Genomic DNA, 21784 nt, shown 5'->3' on the forward strand with positions numbered 1-21784 from the left:
ACCTCCCTACCGCATGACCCCTTGATAAACTATTAATTATTATTATTTTCATATCTTACATGTACCGCTGTCTCTCTTCCCCCATGGCTTCTGTTTTTCAACCCCCTGGTGGGGGGATGTGGTTATGTATTGATCATGACAATCAGTTCCCATTTCCTCCCCTTCTCTCCCTACCTTCCCCCTACGCTCCTGGTATCGATATGCCCATTTCTATTCCTAAGGGTTTTTTTCTGACCTGGATTCCTTGTTCAAGAGCTCTTATCTGTACCTATGTGCATTCTCCGGTCTAGCCCACAGTGCAAGGCAGGACTATGGTAGTGATAGTGGGGGGTGAGGAAGCCTCAAGGTACCAGAGGAATATTGTGTATTTCATGGGTGTTCTATTGAGCCCTGTTTGACTCATCCCTTCCTTGTGACCCTTCTGTGAGGGATGTCCCATTGTCTACCGAAGAGGTTTTAGTCTCTGCTCTGACTCCTCTCATTCTCAACAATATTTTTTGTTGTCTTCTGATGCTTGTTATCCAATCCTGTTGACACCTCATGATCACACAGACAGGTATGCTTCTTCCATGTGAGCTCATTACTTCTCTGCTAGATGTCTCTTGCTTAACTTCTATCCTTAACCCTAGAGCAGCGGTTCTCAACCTTCCTAATGCCACAATACTTTAATAGAGTTCCTTATGTTGTGGTGACCCCCAACCATAAAATTATTTTTGTTTCTGCTTCATAACTGTAATTTTGCTACTTTATGAATCAGGTGACCCCTGTGAAAGGGTTGTTTGACCCCCAAAGGGGTCACCACCCACAGGTTGAGAACCGTTGCCCTAGCTGCTCTATCTTTTGATAGCCAGGCACATCCGCTTTCTTCACCACATTTGTCTGTGCACTCGTTTGTCTTCAATGATCGTGCTGTGAGGTAGAGCATCATAGAATGTCAGGTTGCTAGAACTAAGTGTCCCTGTGTTGAGGCAGGGCTTAAGCAGAGACCCAAAGTGCATTCACCTCCTCAATGTATTGCCATATAAATAAATGTACATACACCAATGCCTCTATTTTTATGAATTAATGTATTTACATATATACACATCTATGTTTTTATCTCTGCCCATACTTTTGCTTTTTAGAATCTTCCTTTGTTTCCTTTTACCTTCCTCCTGCCCCACCATCATGCTTGCCCTTCTTCTGCCTCCAAATAATTCCTCTCAGCTAGATTGCTGTTGCTCCAACACTCCCAGGATATTTACATCCCCATTGTTGTTGATTTTAATTCCCTAGTTGTTTCCCTGTCTGTGGCATTGTTTGCTTACCACTCCTTTCCCCTTTCCCATACCCCTGCTCCCACTGAGTCCCTCTGGAACTGTTGGTCCATTGCTTTCTCCTCAAACTTGCTTCCCATGCATGTCTTATATAGGTGGGAAAACCAACAATAATGGAGACAAAACAAAAAGAAAATAAAAGATTGAATAAAAATAGAAAAAGAAAAAACTAGCCAAAAAAAAAAAACAACAAGAAAGCATATGTAATTGCAGGTCTGTCTGCTGACCTTTATGACTATCTCCCCACTGGTCCAGGGGATTCCTGGAAGTACCCCTCCCAATCTGAAGTCTATTTGGGAGCTCCTCAGGGCCTTTGTGGCTTGGCTTGGTTCCCATTGCTGATCTGTTATGTTTCTTTCTTGGTTTGCTCTGCTGTGCGGGGATCAAACTGGACACACTGCCCACCGTGTGTCCCAGTATTGTCCTCTGCTCCACTTTGCTCCAGTGAGGGGACAACGTGTCTCCAGCTGCTGTCCGCCCTACAGTCCTCTCTGTGCCTTAGCAGCTCCATGCAGGGTCATTGTCCTCAGGGTTTGGTCTGCCAATATGAGCTCTAGACCCTCAGTCTCTGTGTTTCCTTCTTGGGTTGCTTCCCTGTGGATTTTCTCCAACCTGTAGGCTTAGTGTGGTCCGCTCTAGTACACTAGAGGGAGGGAGAGGGTGAGTTTGACTCTGGCTGGGGCTGGCCCTGTAGCCCACTCTGTTCATGAGTTGCTCCATGTGGTTTTGTTGGCCTCAAGGTTTGGTGTCTCGTGGTGGGGTTTGCACTCACACTCCTATTTCTGTGTAGACATGACCAGTACTGTCCCCCTGGGGGTTTAGTGCCCTGCCCCTCCTCACCTGCTATCATCTTTTCTTTTCCCTCACTTTTATCCCTCCCTTTTCCCCCCTCTTCCCTTCTTTGTGTTGGAATAACATGTACATCCTTGGGTTGGTTCTGTCCCCCACCCAACTCCCTGTACCTCAATCCATGCAGTATGAAATAAGTGGCTTTTCTTCTAGACCTACTGTGCTGATTATACTTAACCTTAGTGGACTCATGTTGTACTTGTCCTTTTGTGATTGGCTAACTTCACTGTGGCAGTTATATAATCTGGTGTCAATTTGGGACTTGAGAGGATTAAGAGTGAATGGGGTACTCTAGTCTGTTGATAGATCATAGCTAATGAAGCCTCTGTGTGAGCATGGCTTCTCCTGAGAATTCTAGGAACTCCTAGATTTTCCTCCTGAAAGGCAGGAGTCATGCTTCTCCCCCTGGGCTCACCCCCCTGAACCCTCTCTTCTGACAAGGCTGACTCTCTGCAAGACATCCCTGAGGAGAAGCCACATGGACTTACCTTGATGCAGCCCTGGGTGCTGGAGAAGCCACATGGAGACCCCTGCCAGCACTGAGATGCTCACAATGCCACTGGATCCAGAAGACTTCCAACCCACTGGCCTGTGATCTTCCTGAATTCAGCATCATTGCATGTGTTTCATGAGTCAGAAGAGGACTTCAAAGATTGGTATCAGACATATGGGCCAATATCAGACTTATAGTCTTGATCTGGACTAGACTGGGATGTTTCCTCAATATTCAACTGCTCTTGTATATGAACCTCTTTCTTATATGCATATCAGTCTCCCTGGACTTGTTTCTCTAGTCTACCCGGACTAATACATTCACTTAGCATAATTTTCTCCAACTCTTCATATGAGATGATGTGCTTCGTGTGATCATCAGTGCTTTTTAGTGATGCATAGTACTCACTTGTGTGTATGTTCCTGAGTTTACTAATCCACTCATCAACCAATGGAAATTTAGATTGTTTCCAATTCTTTGCAATTGTGAATTGTGCCACAATAAACATTGGAGCACAGACGACTGTTCTTGGTCTATTTCTTACCTCTTCTGGATATATGCCCAGTAGGGGGATAGCTGGGTCATAAGGTAGCTCAATTTTTCATTTCCAGCAAGTATTTTTGCACACCAGTAGTGGTATTGCATGGAACCCTAGGGACCCAGATGTTGAAGTGTTGGCCACACTTACACCTGCACTCCAGCTTGCTTGGCCACTTCTCTGTGCCCTCCACTATATGTCCCCTTGCCCGTGATTGATCTACCAGAGCAGTCCCTGCTGTATCCAGCTGCATACCAGGCACTGCCAGCTTCCATCCCAGTGGATGCAGATATTAGGCTTTGTCCAGAAGCTCCATAACATTTAAAATAATGAACACTATGGAAAGTTATCTATGGATTGTGCAGGAGCTGTCCATATATGATGGGGCATTCTCCCCCAAAATTTGGCAAAAGCTCCATTGTGCAGATTTTTTCTATTGTATGCAGGTTTCTCACTAGGTGAGCACTGAGCAACTTCAAGCTAGTGCACCCAATGGTGTCACCTGGGAAAGTTCTCTCTGGTCACAGTGCATTTTTTCATAAAATCAGTTTTGCTCATACCTCAATGTGTCTGATGGCTGATTTAAGCGAGGAGCATGTGGCTGTGAAATTTTGTTTCCTACTCGGGAACAATGATGTAGAAACTGTTGCGATGTTGAACACAGCTTACAAAGACAACATTATGGGGAAAATTCAAGTGTATGAGTGGTTTTCTCGATTACAGATCATTGAAGAGATGGGGCTTGGTTCAGTGAATCTTAATGGAAGATTTGGGAATTTAGGAGGGTCACTGTGAAATTTGTGCCTCGGGTCTGACTGAGAAAGGAAAAAGAGCATCGAGGGGAAGCATACATACCATGCTTTGTAAAAACAGCTCCGAAGCAGCCCAGACTTTTCCCCCCAAGGCCATTACTAGTGATGAGTCATGGTGCCATTCTTATGACCCAGAAAGCAAGCATCAATTAAGCCAGTGGAAGAGGTCTTCACCTTGCCCCCCAAAAGCTCATCAAGTGATATCAAAGATCAAGACAATGCTCATTGGTTTGGGGTTTTTTTTATGTGAGGATAGTGCTTTTGGAGTTCATTCCACCAAGTCAGAGTGATAATCATCTTTCTAATAAGAGGTTCTGAAAAAATCGTGGAACAATTTACAAAAAAGACCTGATTTGGGGCAGAGAGAAGACTGGTTTTGCCACCACAACAATGCACCTTTCCTCATAGCCATCTCAGTGCACCAGTTTGGGGCAATAAACAGCATGCCTCTCTTGCTCCAAGTACCTTACTCACCTGACCTCACTCTGTGTGACTTTATTTTGTTTCCATGAATGAAGAGAGACATGAAATGACAGTGATTTGATGATGTTCAAGAGGTGAAGAAAAAAAATGAGAGAGGTGCTGCCAGCCATCCAAATACATGAGTTTGAAAAACGTTTCCAAGAATGGAATCACAGTTTTGACAAATGCATTAAATGTAATGGAGAGTACTTTGAAGGTGATAAGGTTGTTTTGTAAAAATATTTAAATACATAGCTTTGAAAAACATTCTGGTTTATTTTTTGGTGGGAGAGCCCCTAGTAAGTCTGTAAAATATTACATGTGCTATATTTACATTTTTATTCCCAATGACTGCTGCATTTTTACACAAATAATGTGCATGGTATATATTTTTTGCATACCATAAACCCCTGTGCAAACTAAGCCAATTAAATGTGTGTCTACATCATTTATCTGAGTGTGTTATATGTTTTAATTATGCAGTAAGCCAGTCTTTCACAAGTGCATCTGAATATCACAAGTGTCAAAAAGGTTTCATTTCTTAATTATGTAAATAAATATGATAAATTACCAAAGATAAGCTTTTGCCTTAATCTTGCCACTTTGGGTAATTTGCCTTTTGTTTTTCTTTGCTCTTTTTAAATATGCCTACATCTTTTACATTGTTGCCACCATAGTACTCGATGTAATTTTTATTTATGCCTTTCTGTATAGCATTTTATTGTAAAGAATGTTTGTGTTACTCGATGTTCAGAAATTTTTAATGACTGCTAAATATTTCATTGATCTGTTGGAAATACTCATATAGTTTGTTTCTTTATGATTTTTCACTTTTACGGATAATGTTGCAATTCATGTTGTACAAGTAATCTCCTTAGACTGTATGACCAGAGTTGGTTTAATGAAGAAAGTTGTGGACTATTCCATATGATGTTTAACTGCTTTTCCTAAAACTGTACCAATCAATGTATAATGCTACTGGCTATGTAGGAGATTCAGTTCAAAACAACCTTCCCACCAGTGAATACTCTCAATTCAATTTTAATCATCTGTTATATTTTATATGTTTAAAAGATACCTCATTACAGCTTTAATTTACTTTTTTTTGAGTGGCCATTTAAAAAATCATTTTATTGGGGATCTTACAACTTTCTTTTTAAAATCATTTCACTGGGGGCTCTTATCACTCTTGTTACAAACCATACATCAATTGTATCTGACATATTCATACATATATTCCATTGTTCTTTTCTAGACATTTACTTTCCAGAGAGCCCTTGGGATCAGCGCCTCCTTTTTTCCTTCCCTCCTCCCCACCCTCACCTCATCCCCCCTGATACATTTTGTCTGTGCTTATCTAAATGTCTTCCAATTGTTCAGGTGATTGTGGGCATGGCCCAGAACCAAATTCCATACAATGGTTAATATTATGGGTCTACTTGACTATCTTATGGCGGTCAGCTGTTTGGTAAGACCTTGGTCTAAAGTCTGTTATCAATACTTAGATGTGGTTAAATCAGTTGACCTCCAAGCAGTCGATCCTCTATAATGTGGATGGCCTCATCCATTCAGGTGAAGTTCAACGTTCAGTTGAAGGCCTTATCAGCAAAACGGAAGGCATCCCAAAGGAAAAATTCTGCCTCCAGAATATAATAGACATCTCAGCCCACATGTCTCTTCTCCCCTATTGCATGCCTATGGACTTTGGATTTTCTAAATTCCACCATCAAATGAGATTGTTCCTGAAAATCTCAATCTCTCTCTACTCTGTTTTTCCTAGAAAAACCTAAGACACTGCATATTCCAAAGGAAATCATTTCATCTGAGGATATATTTGCTTTTAAAACTGAGAGTATAAATTAGAAACACCATTACTAAACTTTCTATCTTACAGAGAAGAAAAATACACTTTTCTTCCTAATTCACCAAGTGATCTCTTCTGATAGATTTGAAATTCATAAAAACTTTAAAATGCTAAATAAGAGAACATTTATATTCAAATTATATTCTCCCAAGTGTGTTTAGCAAGTCATCTTTCTAAGAGCACATGCAATGCTGTGTAAAATCATATTCTATCTGATGGCATGTTATTATTCCAGAAAGAATCTGGTACCATGTATTTTCTACTTCAAATTGAATTTTTCTAGTAATTTAGGTTTTTCAACTGAAATACATTTCTCAGTGTTGGCCTTTTTGCATCATCTCATTTTCTTTAAAAGATATTCCAGTGGAAAGTAATATTGCCTTGCTACAACAACAAAAAATACTTTGATTTTGCTTTTATAATTTTGATACTTTTTACCACAAACAAAGACCATGAAAACAGAATCATGGTGCTTCACTTGAATTCTCATTCTTCATAGAGCAGGACACCATTCAAACAAGTCACTAAATGATCATTAAGTGTGGGATACAGAAGGATTTCTCCCAAGCTGTCTCGCCCAAATATATGCCAGACAGCTGCTTGGGAATGACTATACTTGGAGGTCATCAGAACTAGGTCAGGGGTCATTCTCCCCGAGAGCTATCAACCCTCTAGAGCAAGTAGTCACCGCTGTTTATCCCACAACAAATAGGGTCCACTCCCTTCTGATAAGGATAGTAGTATTCTGTCTCCTTGTAGGAGATGCCTGAGAGGTCAAACCTGCCCAAGGATGATCAAGGTTAGGTCACCATCTTGAATCTAGAGTCCGCCCATCTTGTCACATGTATACCCCCAATCCCTCTTCCTATTGCATGTATATCCCTAGATCACCCCTTCTGATTACTGTATTACCTATAGTACAGTCCCTTCCCATGACATATGTCCTCACCTGTAATTAGGGAGCTTGCATGTCACCAGAGAAGATAAAAGGCCTGGGCTAGCATTAAATCTCTCTCTCTCTCTCCCTGCACGTGGACCATCATGCGGGGCAGAGGTAAGCATGCTACCATGAATCGTGACTGACTCCATTTATTTCATTACTTCTATCTCATGCTCTCTATAACTTTACTATGATCTTTACTTATTATCGCTGTACAATTGCTCCTACCGGACCTGTAACGATGTGTTAGGGGCTGGCTTCCCCTGACAGTTAAGAATAAAGCAAACGCAATTGCATTGCCACATTGGACTCGGGTTTCTGAATGCTCATTTTCCTGAGTCTGTATGTGATGCAGAGAGAGCCCTGGTGGGGCAATGGTTAAAGCACTAAGCTGCTAATGGGAAGGTCAGCCCTCTGGCCCAACTATGGGAGAAAAGTGGCAGTTTGGTTATGCAAAGATTTATGGCAGTGGGCATATTATGGGGCAGTTCTATTTTGTTCTATGGAGTCTCTGTGCATCATAAACGGAGGTCTGATGGAATGGTGGGTAGGCATTGGGTGGCTAACTACACGGTCAGCAGGTTGAAACCACCAGGTGCTCCTGGGGAGAAAGACTAGGCTGACTATTGCTGTAAAGAGTTAGTCTCAGAAACCTACGTGGGCAGTTCTTCCCTGTCCTATAGGATCTCGATGGGTCCGCATCGACTCAATGACAGTGAGAATCAACTCAACGGTGACTCTTTGGCCTTTGTGTGTGTGATATTAGATACATAGATAGATAGATAGATAGATAGATAGATAGATAGATAGATAGATAGATAGATAGATGATAGATAGATAGATAGATAGAGAGAGAGAGAGAGAGATCTCAATCACAGTGCCCACATGTGTTACAGAAGAATACTGTTCCATAGAATTTTCTTGCTTGTCATCTTAATAGAATCAGATTGCCAGACTTTTCCTTCTGCAATGTAACTAGGTGGGATCCTACCATCAACATTTAGATGACCAGCCAAGCACAAATCTTTGTCACCAGTCATTTAGCAGAGAAAGTGTATAACTAAATAAGGGACCTTCACTCCAATAAAATTATATTACAGTAACTGATGGTAGGCCAAATTGGCTCCGAGGCAGGTTGTTAACCATTATTCTCATCTCTAGAGCTCCTGGGAAAGCTACGGCAGCAATATAAAGACACTATTGGCTATTCAGACATCTGACACACTTTGTTGACTGTGTCTCATACACATGTATGGAAGGAATTCACGACTGACATCCTGAAAGCATTTTGTGAGGGTCGACATGAGGAAGATCACATTTGCCGGACCCTGAATCCAAATCGTCGTGCCACGTTTGCAGCTTGTCTCCCTCTAAGGCTCACACTCTTCGCTGAGGCCCGAGCTCTCTCTGCTCCACTGACCCAACTAAAGCAGAGGCTCCTTGTTCAGAGAGCTCAACAGAACCCCAGCCTTCCCGCACACGTACAAATATTGTACCGCTGTGCGTGTTTAAAGCCTCAAGGCTCCAGGAAAAGATGCTCAGGATTTACAAGGCCTAAAAGAGCAGAGTCAACCCAAGAGTCGTTCTCTGCCCTGTAAGGAAGTGCGCTTATTTTCCCTGATTTCTAAGGCTGAGGGCAGCTGCCACCTTTGGCCCCCAATAGACAATCAGAAATCTATCAGCCTGGGAGTTAGGAATACCAACTTACAAAGCAGAGTGAAGAGCATTATCTGCCGAGGAGGCTGCTGAATGAGCCCTCACGGTGCTTGGGTAGGTGTTGAGCTGCTAACCATGAAGTCGGCAGTTCAAACTCAGTATAAAAGGGTTTCCAAGACTGTAAATCTTTATGGGAGCCAACAACCTCATTTGACTGAATAAAACAGCACACAGCTGATCCTGTTGTAAATATGTTCCAAAACAGGGGGAAAGGGGGAGTAAAAAGGAAAACCATTTCTCAATGGTACAGTGAAAGTAACTGTCAAGAAAAGAAGAGGGACAACCTAACTTTTCAGTGGGAGGGCTCCCTGACTTGTCTCTATGCATATGTGGCCTTTGGAGAGAGAGGGTAGTGTCTATGTGGTTTCCCTCCCCCGTGTCCCTGAGTCTTACAGCGGCGGCCAACATATGCCTGCCTGTTGACTGGGCTCCTTGATTAATCCTGACCATAAGAGCATCCCAGGAAATATTTTAGCATTCCTTGCACTTAACATCTAGTCAAACTTAAGAATTAGAAACGAGTCATTCTTAATCTCCACTTAGATCTAATATATATTTTTTAATTTCTAAGTTTTTTGAATGCTTATCTGAAAGCTCAATTTCTGTTTCATTCACTGTTAGTATCTTGTCAGAATATTTATGTTCGCAGCTTTAAATCAATATTTCAAATTAACTCCTAAGGGCTAGAGTTTGAATCGCTATATGCAAAATTGCCCAGTGAGCATCAAATTAACCAATAACATGAATGGCAAATTAAATTTAGTTACACTCACCTTTTGAGATGTTAAAGTTAGCCTAAAACCTCACATATTAAGTACTTGGCCTAAATACTGAAATCCGCCTTTAGAAATTTGAGACTGGCTTATCATTAGGAAAGTGGTTAAAACGCAAAACAAAAACTCACTGTCATCAAGTCAACTATGACTCATAGCCACCCTATGGACAGCATAGAGGTGCCCCTCGGGGGGTTCCGAGGCTGTACAGCTTTATGGAAGTAGAAAGTCTCCTCTTTCTCCCACGGAGCAGCTGGTGGTTTCTAACTGCTGACCTTGGGCTTCCCAGCACAGTGTGTAAACCAGTATAACACCAGAGGACACCCACAATTTCTGGGGCTCATAGTGACTAAATCAAAGATCACCTCAATAACCATTGTTACATCCATTATCATCGAGTAATATCTGACTCATGGAAATGCTCTGTGATGCAGAATAGAAGGGCGGTACAGAGTTCTCCTTTCTTCTCCCGCGTTGCTGGGTGGGGGGGAGTGGGGGGGGCAGTTCCAAACGGACATCCTTTAGGTTCACAAACTGATCACAGACTGCTCTGCTAGGCATTGCTAGCTGCCACTAAATTAGGAGAAAGGCAAGTAGAGGAAAGAGTAACAAATAAAAACTTATTTGTTACCAGAGCCTAGAAACTACCTTTGAGCATGATTGTTCATGAAGAAATTCCAATGCAGCTAAAGTCATAAGGATGGCCTAGGGCAGTGGTGCTCACCCTTCCCAATGCTGCGACCCTTTCATACAGGGCCTCATGTGGTGGTGACCCCCCAACCACAACATTATTTTCATTGCTACTTCTTCACTGTCATTTTGCTACTGTTAGGAATCAGGCGACCCCTGTGAAACGGTCGTTCACCCCCAAAGGGGTCACGATCTACAGGCTGAGAACCGCTGCCCTAAAGGCACTTGTAATTTATCAAATAATCTTCAGACAGAAAGGGGTCTGTCAGAACTCTACAACCCAAAGGAAAACGTAGTCCACTTCACATGTGTAAGGAGAGTCACAGTTACAGAAGCGCCTCCCAGAGTGGTGACAGGGAGCAGTGGCCAAGAGTTCCCTAGAGACAGCCCACCCCAAACAGAATCAAGCCTCTTCTCTTGCTTTCAGGGCTGGGAGCCTTCACATTGGGGTTCCAGCTGGATTACTATTGACCAGTGACTGCTGGGCCTCTCATTTTCTCCTTTCCAAATATGACTATTTGTTATGGTAGATGGTGGGGACAGACAGATACCATGTTTATAGCTCTCAAGATGATAAGAAAATGTATATGACCCGATGTAGAAATATGCATGATTCCGAGCCGCTGGACATTGAAAATGCATGTAATCTAGATAAGGGGGAGTGGGGGTGAGAAAATGAAATTTTAGTTCCCAGCAAGAGCAGACTAAAGTTTCACTGAAAGGTTTCACTGCCATTGATTTGATTTTGACTCAGAAACAGGCTAGTATTCAGCAAAATCCATATTCCCTTTTCTTGGGCACCTAGACAAATGGAATTTACCAGTGTTGCTTGCGCTCAGGTGTGGTCACACAACTTTGCTATAGACAATAGAATGTAGACAGAAGTGAAGTATTTCATTTCAAGCATAGTCCGCTGAACTTCCTAACGTGGAGGACTCTCTAAGACCATAGAAGTTCTAGTAAACTGTGACCGTCAGGCTACATCTGGTTCACCGCCTATTTTACACAACCCACAATCTAAAAGTGCTTTATAGTTTTAAATTATTGAAAATAAATGAAAAGTTATATGACCATTGTGTAAAGTGATAGGGCACTAGCTCACATAACTGGAAATAGAAATCCTATATGATTCAGCCATACATCTGCTGGCATATACCTTAAAGAAGTAAAAGAATGAACATGATTTCCCATGTTTATCACAATACTGTAGACAAGAGCAGGAAGTTTGAAACAGCCCTAAAAGCCATCAAAAGAATGGATACAGAGACTTTGGAATATACACGCACTAGAATCCTGTGCATCGATAAAAAACATTGACGACATCACAAAGCACCTCATGACATGGTCAGACACGGAGCTGAGCAAAGCTGATGTTAGGTACTATTGAATTGGTTCCACTTCATAGGATCCCTCGCTACAAAAGAACAAAATAGTGCCTGGTTGTGTACCAGTCTCACAATCATTGCTGTTTGAGCCCATTGTTGCAGCCACTGTGTCAACCCATCTTGTTGCTGGTCTTCCTCTTTGTCACTGCCCCTCCACTTTACCAAACATGGTGTCTTTTTCTGAGGACTGTTCTCACCTGATAACACATTCAAAGTAGGTGACACAAAGTCTCACTACACTTGCTTCTAAGGAGCAGGATTTCTGGCTGTACTTTTTCCAAGGTTTATTGCTTCTTTTGTCAATCCATGGTATTTCTAATGTCCTTCATTAGCACCATAATTTAAAATTCATAGATTCTCCTGAGCTGAGTTAGTCAATCACAAAAAGAAACAGTATGAGACCACTGTTCTAAGGACAAACACCAAGACAAAAAGAGGCTGACTCTCAGGTCATGCAGTATTCAAACCAGCCTCCCAGGCAACGGAATGGTAAGACTGTCTAAAGCTTGTAACTTATATCTCGTGAATCATGCCCTGATGAATCAAAAAGACCACTTCTCCAGGGTAGGCCTCTTCTCAGCTCAGGACAGCTTCTCAGTAAAGAGTGAGAGGGGGAGAGCCATACCAATGGGCATTCATGTCCAAGCGGAGGTGAGAACTGTGTTTGTTCAAAGAAGATGACCTCACTTCCATTACCAGGTAGGTGGGGAGGTGACTTGTCCTTTGGGAAAATGCTTGACACTGCTTTGATGGTACTGCCCCCTGAACTATAGATGGCCAATCATGAATTTTAAAGTTTCTTTTCAGCCCTTGGTGATCCAGGTCCCGTACTACAGGCTTCTCAGATTTTATGACTATTGTTTTCTTGAGGCAAACAGCATACTACATAGGCCACACCCGAAGATCGGAGTTGGAAAACCCACTAAGTGAACCAACCGTTATCTTAAGCATACCTTTGGACTTAGAGTTCTAATGCTCTACTGAGAGGAAGACTGCTACCCCAGGTCACAGATTTTGATATCATTTGACTTTGATTCAAACAGCTTCATTATAAGATTGTCCAGTAATAGGCAACATCAGCATACCATATATTTTCCACTTTCATATTGTCTTAGCTTTTTAAGACATATCATAGTTCTGCAGACATAAGTCTCATACCGCGAATGAGTACTATAGAAATCCGTGCCCTGTGTCTAACCCTCATTGCTTTCTTAAACAGGATTCAGTCACTTACGTTTTCTAATCCTCATAAATTAACACCCTTTTAGTCTAAAAAGCTTTCCCATATATGAATATTCCCCTTATGTCAATGGTATTCTAAGTTCTATACCATTGGCTAGTTGAATGATGCCATTAGTAAAATTGTTAATGCCTCTTGGAAGTTACTTATATTACCTCTCAAAAAGCTGAGGATGGTGCCACTGAAGTGGGAGTAAATGCATGTACATAAACTTTACATATACTAATGGATGTTAAACGTGCCTTTAATCATAAGCTGTAAGTTAAGAACAATCAGTTTTGTATGTTATGCTCCTGCTCAATACTTACCCTTGTAAAGGGATCATTGAAGATATATGTGCTAAAGAAAAATATGGTGAAAGAAATGGATGGTGTCCTGTTATATGAGAGAACATTTGGGGTCTTAAAACAAGCAGCCATCTAAGTGAGTTGTCAGCAAAGCTCACACCAAAGAAGCACCTGAGTCTGTGTGATCCAAAAATTGTAAATAATAAAATCCAAGATCAAAGGAGTGAAAATGGATTAGAGCTTAAACTCTGAGTTTGCAGAAGACTATGGAAGAGAGTGAAAGCACACTGTTCATTCCAGAGTCCCCCTGAGGACTAAGCCTTCATGAATTCCCTTGGAACAATGAGGATATGAATAGCTTTGCCCTTAAACAGTGAATGAATGAGGTCATAGGTTAAAATTTAACATCGTGCCATTTGTTTTCCCTTTTGAATAATATTCATGACGCAAAGTTACATAAAATTGAATTTTGGTGCTTATAAATAAAGTTGTATTGGAACAAATCTGCATTCGTTCATTTGTATATTATCTACGGATACTTTCAGTGCACTGCAATGCTTAGAGCAGAACAATTGAAACAGACCAGGTGTGATGTTTGTGTACTATACCCAGCTGCTTTAGCTCACTGAAGCTTAGAGTGAGGCAGTTATAACTTGTAACTTCATGGTATTTTTAAGTGCTGTTCATCCCATGAAATTTTATTTGATTATTATCAGTGACTATCCCTGAGGGAAAAATGAGAAATAAAGGGAAAAGTGGACTTCAATGATACATTTTTAAAAATCATGTTATTAAGGGCTCTTACAGCTCTTATAACATTACATACCTCAACTATATGAAGCATATTTGTACATATGTTGGCATCATCATTTCCAAAACATTTTCTACTTCAGCCCTTGCTATTAGCAACTCTTTTTTCCCCTCACTCCCCCACCCTCCCACCCTCGTGAATCCTTGATCAATTATATATTGTTATTATCCTTTCACCCACATTTCAGTTATTCGTCCCCTTCAGGGGTAAGAGGAGGTATATCTCCAACCTTGTGATGGGTTCCTCCTTTCTTCCCCTTCCTCCTCCTAGACCATCCCCTCCCCTCATGATATCGCTACTCCCACTGCTGTTCCTAAGGGGTTTATTTGTCCTGAATTCCATGTGTCCAGAGCTCTTATCTGTACCAACGTGTGTTCTCCAGGCTAGTCAGATTTGTAAGGTAGAACTAGGTCATGGTAATTGGTGGGGAGGAAGCATTCAGGAACTAGAGGAATGACGTGTGCTTCAATGGTGCTATGCTGCACCTTGGTTGAATCATCCTTTCCTTATAACTCTTCTGTGGGGGGGAGGGTATCCAATTGTCTAAAGATGGGCTTTGTATCTCCACTCCAATCCCCCTTGTCCGCATCAGTATACTTGTTTGTTTGGGATCTTTTGATACCTGATATCAATGATACATCTTTAAGGTTTACTATAATGTGGGTTAATTTGTTATCAAATTAGGAAAAGAGCACAGTGTTGGTTTTAGAATGACATTAGAACTGCAATAACTATAATAATGTGTCCCCATCACCACAACCTCCAAAGGTTTCTATAGCTTCATTCTTTCAAAGTAAGTACACAAAAACGCTGGATTTCATATAAAGAAAATCATAACAAAATCATATGCAACAATCATGGCAAAATGGATATGCAGATATAATTACTTTAAGAATTTTGAGGTAAGGAAGGTACCCCAGTAGGTCCAAGGTAACCACAGATTGTTATGCAAGGAACGCAGGGGAGTAAGTGTCTGAGGAAGAAAGAGAAGTTGAGTGAGGCTGCCTGGGGCAAGGAGACAAGAATTCAAAAGCCTGAGGGAGTTGGAGAGGGAGAGGGGGAGATTCTGCACTAGATCCTGTAGAACACTTTGATTTGACCCAGTACGATTTTCTTTGACTTCTAACCTCCAGAGTGTAAGACACTACATTTGTTTTGATTCAAGTAAGTAAGCTCTCAGCAATGTGTCAGAGTAGCAGTAGGAAACTAGCACCATAAGAAGTACTAAAAGGATGTAAGTTATGTTGGTATCACCGATAAGGCACTCATTACAATATTGGAAGCTCTCAGGAAAGCAATGGTCAGGGGGAAACAGTCAGTTTCTGGGCTTTCCCATTAAAAACTACAAGGAAATGACCACTTACACACTTTTGCCGTGATATATACAAAGAAGCTCCCAAAAGTTCCTGAAAAAATGGAATTACAAGATAATGGAAAATTTCCTTCCTACATTTCTATCTTACATCACTGTTCCAGCAGCAGATTTGGTAATTTGGAATGGTGTTGGGTCATGTCTCACTTCCTCAGGCTACACGAGCAGTAAAGTGAATTCAACTCCACATTTGCCCAAGATTGATTACTGTGCTGTGGAGGTCAGACGTGTCACCACCCTGCATCCTTTTTGCCCCTATTCTGACACCACTCATTCCCTCTCACTGCACTCGACGTCTCTGTTGTGTTTGATAAACAGTTGCAACAGCCGAACGGAACTCATGAACAGTATGATTATGGAGTTCATGAGGGAAAGTCACAGGCACTCAGGATCAGAACACATTAAAGAACTAGTTCTGTTCTGCTCAGCCATGCCGGCAGGTGCATCTCTTGACACTCCTCCCCGCTCACCCCTGTAATCTTGTGGCCTCGGCATTCCCAGGCAAGTGTCAACAAAGCTTCCAGAGTGTTGATAACTGGACAAAGGCAACTCCCGTCTGCAAACTAGCCTCCTGCCTGAAGGCACTCAGCTTACAGGATCAGCGGACCAGTAAGCCAGCTATTCTGTCTCATCATCTCCGGACTGCAGTCTGTCTACTGTGCCTTTGCCACTTCACACAGATATCCTGCTGTGCTCTGCTGGGACTCGGCTTTCTGTGTGGTCTAGGATTCTCTACTCCTGATTCTGAAATGCCTCCTTTTTATACTCAATGAAATAGCAAAACTGACCAATCCATAAATTAGAGTTCTCTATGCCTTCTTTGCATCACCCCACCCATTACTTGGTGGGAGTGACAAAGACTATGTATGGGTAGAGGAGCCATCCCAACTAATTTCTCTTTGTCACATTAGTTTAAAGGAAATGTCCAAACTTCCAAAACCATTTAATTGTTCAATTGAGGAATTTCCATCCAATCTTAGGTTGAAAGTGATTTTCCAATTATTACGGCATATTATCGGGTGTTATTGTTGTTAGGTGCTTTCGTGACCTTATGACCAACACGACACAACACTGTCCAGTCCTACACCACCCTGACAATTATTGAAGTTCATTGTTGCAGCTGCTATGTCACTTTACCTCATCATCTTGCTCTTTTTTGCTGCCCCTCAACTTTACCATGCAGGATGTCTTTGAGTGGGACTGGTCTTTTCTGATAACATGTCAAATTACAGGCGATGAAGGCTCACTATCCTGGCCTCTAAGCAACATTGAAAGACAGATTTGTTTATCCTTTTGGCAGCTCATGGTCCTTTCAATATTCCTTGCCAGCACCAAAGAGTTGTTGCTCAGTTCTCGCTGCAGTTTTTGTTTCATCAAATTTCCATTTTTAAAGACTTGTTTTCTTTCTTGTTAGTCAAGTGCCAGCATAAAAGCTTGAATTTCACTTAAACTATTTCTTATCTGGCATCTCACAGAAAATAGGTTTTGATTGCTGCTGTATGGAAAGAAACTTGATTCCCAAGCACAGCTTGGAAGTCGCCTTACCGAAGACTCACTGGACCTACGTACAAGTGAGAAGTTCAGCTTCATTGTGGTGAACCACTCAGATTCGTGGGTCATTGATGACAGAGCTCAGTGTTATCTGTAATGACTGTAACAACCTCTTAATTACGTAACGGGAAGTTCATATCACAGGAAGCCTCAGAAACCACAAGTGTTTCCTAGAAATTCCACTGTTACTTTAGGAAATGACTACAGATGCCTTATCTTAGCCACGTGAATCGGCACAGGGAATTCATCTTTCATTAACTCAGCAAACGCTTGTTCGAGGAATTGTGATCAAGGCAATGAGTAAGGCTGATTTAATGTTGCTATTTAAAATGAAAGATCCACACTTATTTGTGAACTCAGCCATTTAATGCATCTAAATCAATATATCACTAGAAGTTTCATGAGATCCTTTTTGTCATTGAAAATCTTTGCTTAGACCAAGAATGAACCTGCATTTTCACTCTTTCTAAATGAGAATTTGTCTCCCCTTTGGAATGACACTAAAACAGTTTCCCAGCTTACAGACTAGAAAATAATACATTTTGAGAGCTGAATGGGACATTACTTTGAAAAGTCCCCCGAGAGAGGACTAGGCAAGCTCCTGTGATAAAGCACAGTCATCAGATTGCCAATATTTGTCCCAATGGCATGAGGAACAAGAGAGAGTGAAACACAGAGGAGAGAAAATCTTCCCGGTTGGCATCACAAAGTAAACAATTACTGGAGGTGATAAGCATTTCACTTTCTGATTTGGATTAGACTCGGGTCCATAAAATTAAATTCCATCAGTAGAGTTTCAATATATTTTTAATTATAACTTTTTAAAAAGGTCCTGCATGTGTATAACTGTGTATCCCAGATATTATCTTGATGATTCTAATCAATATTTCTCAAATGAATATATGCATGACAATCACCTAGGTGAGCAAGTGTTTGATAACATGTTGGATATGCTCCCAAGAGGAATTTATTAGGTATGCAGAGTTCAGGAAGCTTCACTTTCACAAGTTCACCTTAGAGTTTAAAATATATGCTTCATGTTTTGGATGACCCCCTTCACTTCCCTTCAGCTTTTATGTACTCCCTCACAGCCAAAGTTCTAGATACAAACAAATTCCGATAATTAGATGCACTTGTTAAAAAGAAAGAACGAAAGGCACAAGGAGGGGGAAGCTAACAGTTGGTCCAATCTGACCTTCTCTGCCCTGTGCTGTAACCCATACTGAGGTTTTCTGTGTTTGCCTACCGATTGTTGTTGTTGGGTTTTTCGTGTGGGGTTTTGTTCCTGTTTGTGTGTTTATTGATTTGCTGCATGTGAAATCCAAGACAGGTACAGCTATAGGGACAGTAACAGGGATATTCAGAGTGCCCCTAGTCAGAGTTGCACAGGTTTTCATTCCTAGTGTAGCCCTAGGGGAAGTGAGTACATTCTTTGAAAATAGTACAGTATGGCTAAATGAGGCAATGCGTTACAGGGGCTTGAGAAAAGATCCTGGAAACACAGCAACTGGACTGTAGCATTCATCATCTACTGAAGAGCTCTTTGGACTCCAACCTGCAGGAACCTACTGGCAAGTGGGTATAAGTGAAACCTCAATGTCCGCTGGGTCCCCATCATTGTTGTGAGCTACCATTGAGTACTTTCTGACACAGGGCAACACCGTGTGTGCAGAGGAGAACTTCTTTAAGGATTTCAAGGTTATGATTTCTCAGGTGCAGATCACCAGGCTTGTCTCCTGGGTGCATTCAACCCAACCTTTCTGCTACCATCCACACCATTTAGGTGCTCCTAACAACTTGCACCAGAATATTCTAAGTAACAGGAAGAGCATTAAGCATAAAGACAATGTTAAAATCGAGAGAGAGAAAAATCAAAGTCACTAATTCAAATACAAGGTGAGAGAACTCCAGAATTTTAAGACTTCATATCCATTGCTGGAATTGCCCAAGGCTAAAAGTCATATCTTCCTGCATTGGGTTAGGGCTTCTCGCATCTCAATTTTTGCATATAACTATAGTCTGAGATTTCTTTTTAAATTATGATTTAGCCAATAAAAAGATGTAGAAGATAAGACTGGAAAATCAGGAAGTTCCTGGGAGACCCCAGCCTCATGTAATTTAAGGTAGGAACTGTCTGGCAAGGTGGAGGACTCTGATTTTCCTGTGCTCAACAGATGCATTGAAGAGTGTGTCTTTGGAGGGAATACAAACGCGGAGCTCCTGCCGCCTTTAAAGGATTGTCTTGCCAAGTCACCTCAATAGGACTAAAGGAACATGGCTGAAACAAGCTGCAGCTTTCCAAATACCATGCTGCAGGCCCCTCTACATGTCACCTGCGCTGCAGAAATCTCTAGAAAATATATGAGTTCAGTAAACAGATTTGTAGCATAATTTCTCTTTTAATATAATAGTACTCAATGTAAACTTAGGCTGAAGTGACCATAGGTCAAGCCTGACTGTTCTAGCTTGTCCTTTTCCCCATCCATCTGACCATGAAAGAAGTTATCGCTCTCTCAGACATAGACAGAAGTGGCAGGGCAATTGAAGTCTCTTGGTAATGAATTTTATGTCCAGAATAATAATCCAGCAAACAAAATTCAATTCTTTGGACACACTAATTCTGCGTAAACTCCCAGCATGCATGCTTAAAGAGAGTGAAGCTTTGGACTAGGAAATAAGCAAAGATGGACAGATGGCCCATGGTATGTACTGTATATCTGAGTGTCTATAATGAAGAATTAAGTACTAACCTTAATTACTGAAGAAGCGTATGATTCAAACTATGCATTCTGATGTTTAATTGCTGTTTATTTGACAAATATTCATTGAGGTTTGAATGTATGTCGGGTACTGATTAATACTGCGGTCCGTAATTACCATCGAGTCAGCTCTGACTCACGGCAGCTCTGCATGCAGCACAACAAAATGCTACCACAGTCCACACTGCTTTCTGGGTCACAAGTTTGCTGCATCCCTGCTAACAGGGGGGGGGTGTTATCTTCCAACACCGTATCAAACAATGCTGTTTTATGATCCACAGAGTTTTAATGGCTATGATGCATGACATTATCATTGGCTAGTTTGGGGAAGTAGATCCTCAGTCTTCTTTTCCTAGTCTGTCTTAGTCTAGAAGTTCTACTAAGACCTGTTTGACATGGTTGACTCTACTGGTGTTTGAAACACCAGTGACATAGCTTGCAACATCGCAGAAGCATGAAAGCCACCACCGTACAAACAACTGACAGACAGTGGTATTGGTAAATACAGGGAATATAGTAAAAAAAAAAAAAAAAGTAGAAGTCCCTGACTTCAGGAAGTTTAACTTCTAATTGACAACAGGCAATACACAAACAGATTGATAATGTATGCTATGTTGGGTGAGGAGAGGTGCTCAGTGTTATAAACAAAGAAGACATCTGGATAATGGAGATCTACAGTTTCTGTTTTATATAAATGGTTAGGGAAGGCCCTATTGATCTACATGCAGAGATATAGGACAATGAGAGAAGCAGACACTGGATTAGCTGGAGAAATAGCACTTCAGACTAAGGAAATAGTATATGCAAGTGAGGTGGGAGCATTTTTGGCAGATTTAAAGAACAGTACCAAACCACAGTGACTAAAGAGGGGGGCCAAAAAGAGATGATGCCAGAAAATTAAGAGGGGGAATATCATGTAAAGTCTAGTAGATAGTGCTAAGTATTTTGGCTTTAATCCATTGGAAGATTTTTAATATGAGTGACATAATGTGACTTATTTTTTATAATTATCACATTGGTGGCCTTTTGGAAAGTAGACAAAAGTGGGCAAGGGACTGGAAATGACAAAAACAAATATTAGAATATTATTTTAATAATCCAGGAAAATGATATCAGTAGTTTAAGTCTAGGTGATAACTTATTGTGACCAATTCACAGAAGTAAGATGGACACCCCCCAACCTGTTTGCACAACAAAATCAATGAATCGCACACATACACAACATAGAGGGTATGAAGAGATTTTTTTATTCATATAATGAGGCTTTTGGGAGAGAATAAGACAGACCTCCAAAACTAGTACAAAAATAACTTGATAGAGTAAGGAAAGGAGATTGACTTCGAGTCTTTTGATGGAGAGGGCATAGTACTGGAATGGGGGTTCATGGTTTGAACTTCTAGCTGCAGAGAATGGAGTATCTTGGATTTTCTTACAATATTTTCCAGATAAGAGCAGAAGGAAAATAGGTAGGAAGGAGATTTCAAAGCTGTAAATAGTCAAACATCCAAAAATGGAGTCAGACTGTAGGAGGACTATATAATAGGAGAGATGGCAGGAGGGGATCAGATACTAAAATTCTTTGTAAAACGGAGTTCACAGTATTTACACTTTAAATGGAATTTGGGCTGCAGGAAAAAAGAAAAGTCACTGTTGATGCCCTCTCTTACCATATCTTATATGAAAAAAATTAAAAGAGCTAAAAAATCAATAAGCAAGTTTGTTTTTCTTTTTTTTTCTACTTCAGGAATAGAGGCTTATTGAAATAAAAAGACCTTGCACTTTGATTCTCTTTAATCCTTTCCCATCTCTTTAGTCATTCCTCCTGGGAGCCAGGACAGGGCTCCACAAATTAGATTGTTCAAAGAAAGTGCTTATCGATTGAGAAGATTTATAATAATATATAATTAGAGTATTGTGTTGACTTAA

This window comes from Tenrec ecaudatus, chromosome 6 (assembly GCF_050624435.1).
Source record: "Tenrec ecaudatus isolate mTenEca1 chromosome 6, mTenEca1.hap1, whole genome shotgun sequence".
Lineage (NCBI taxonomy): Eukaryota > Metazoa > Chordata > Mammalia > Afrosoricida > Tenrecidae > Tenrec > Tenrec ecaudatus.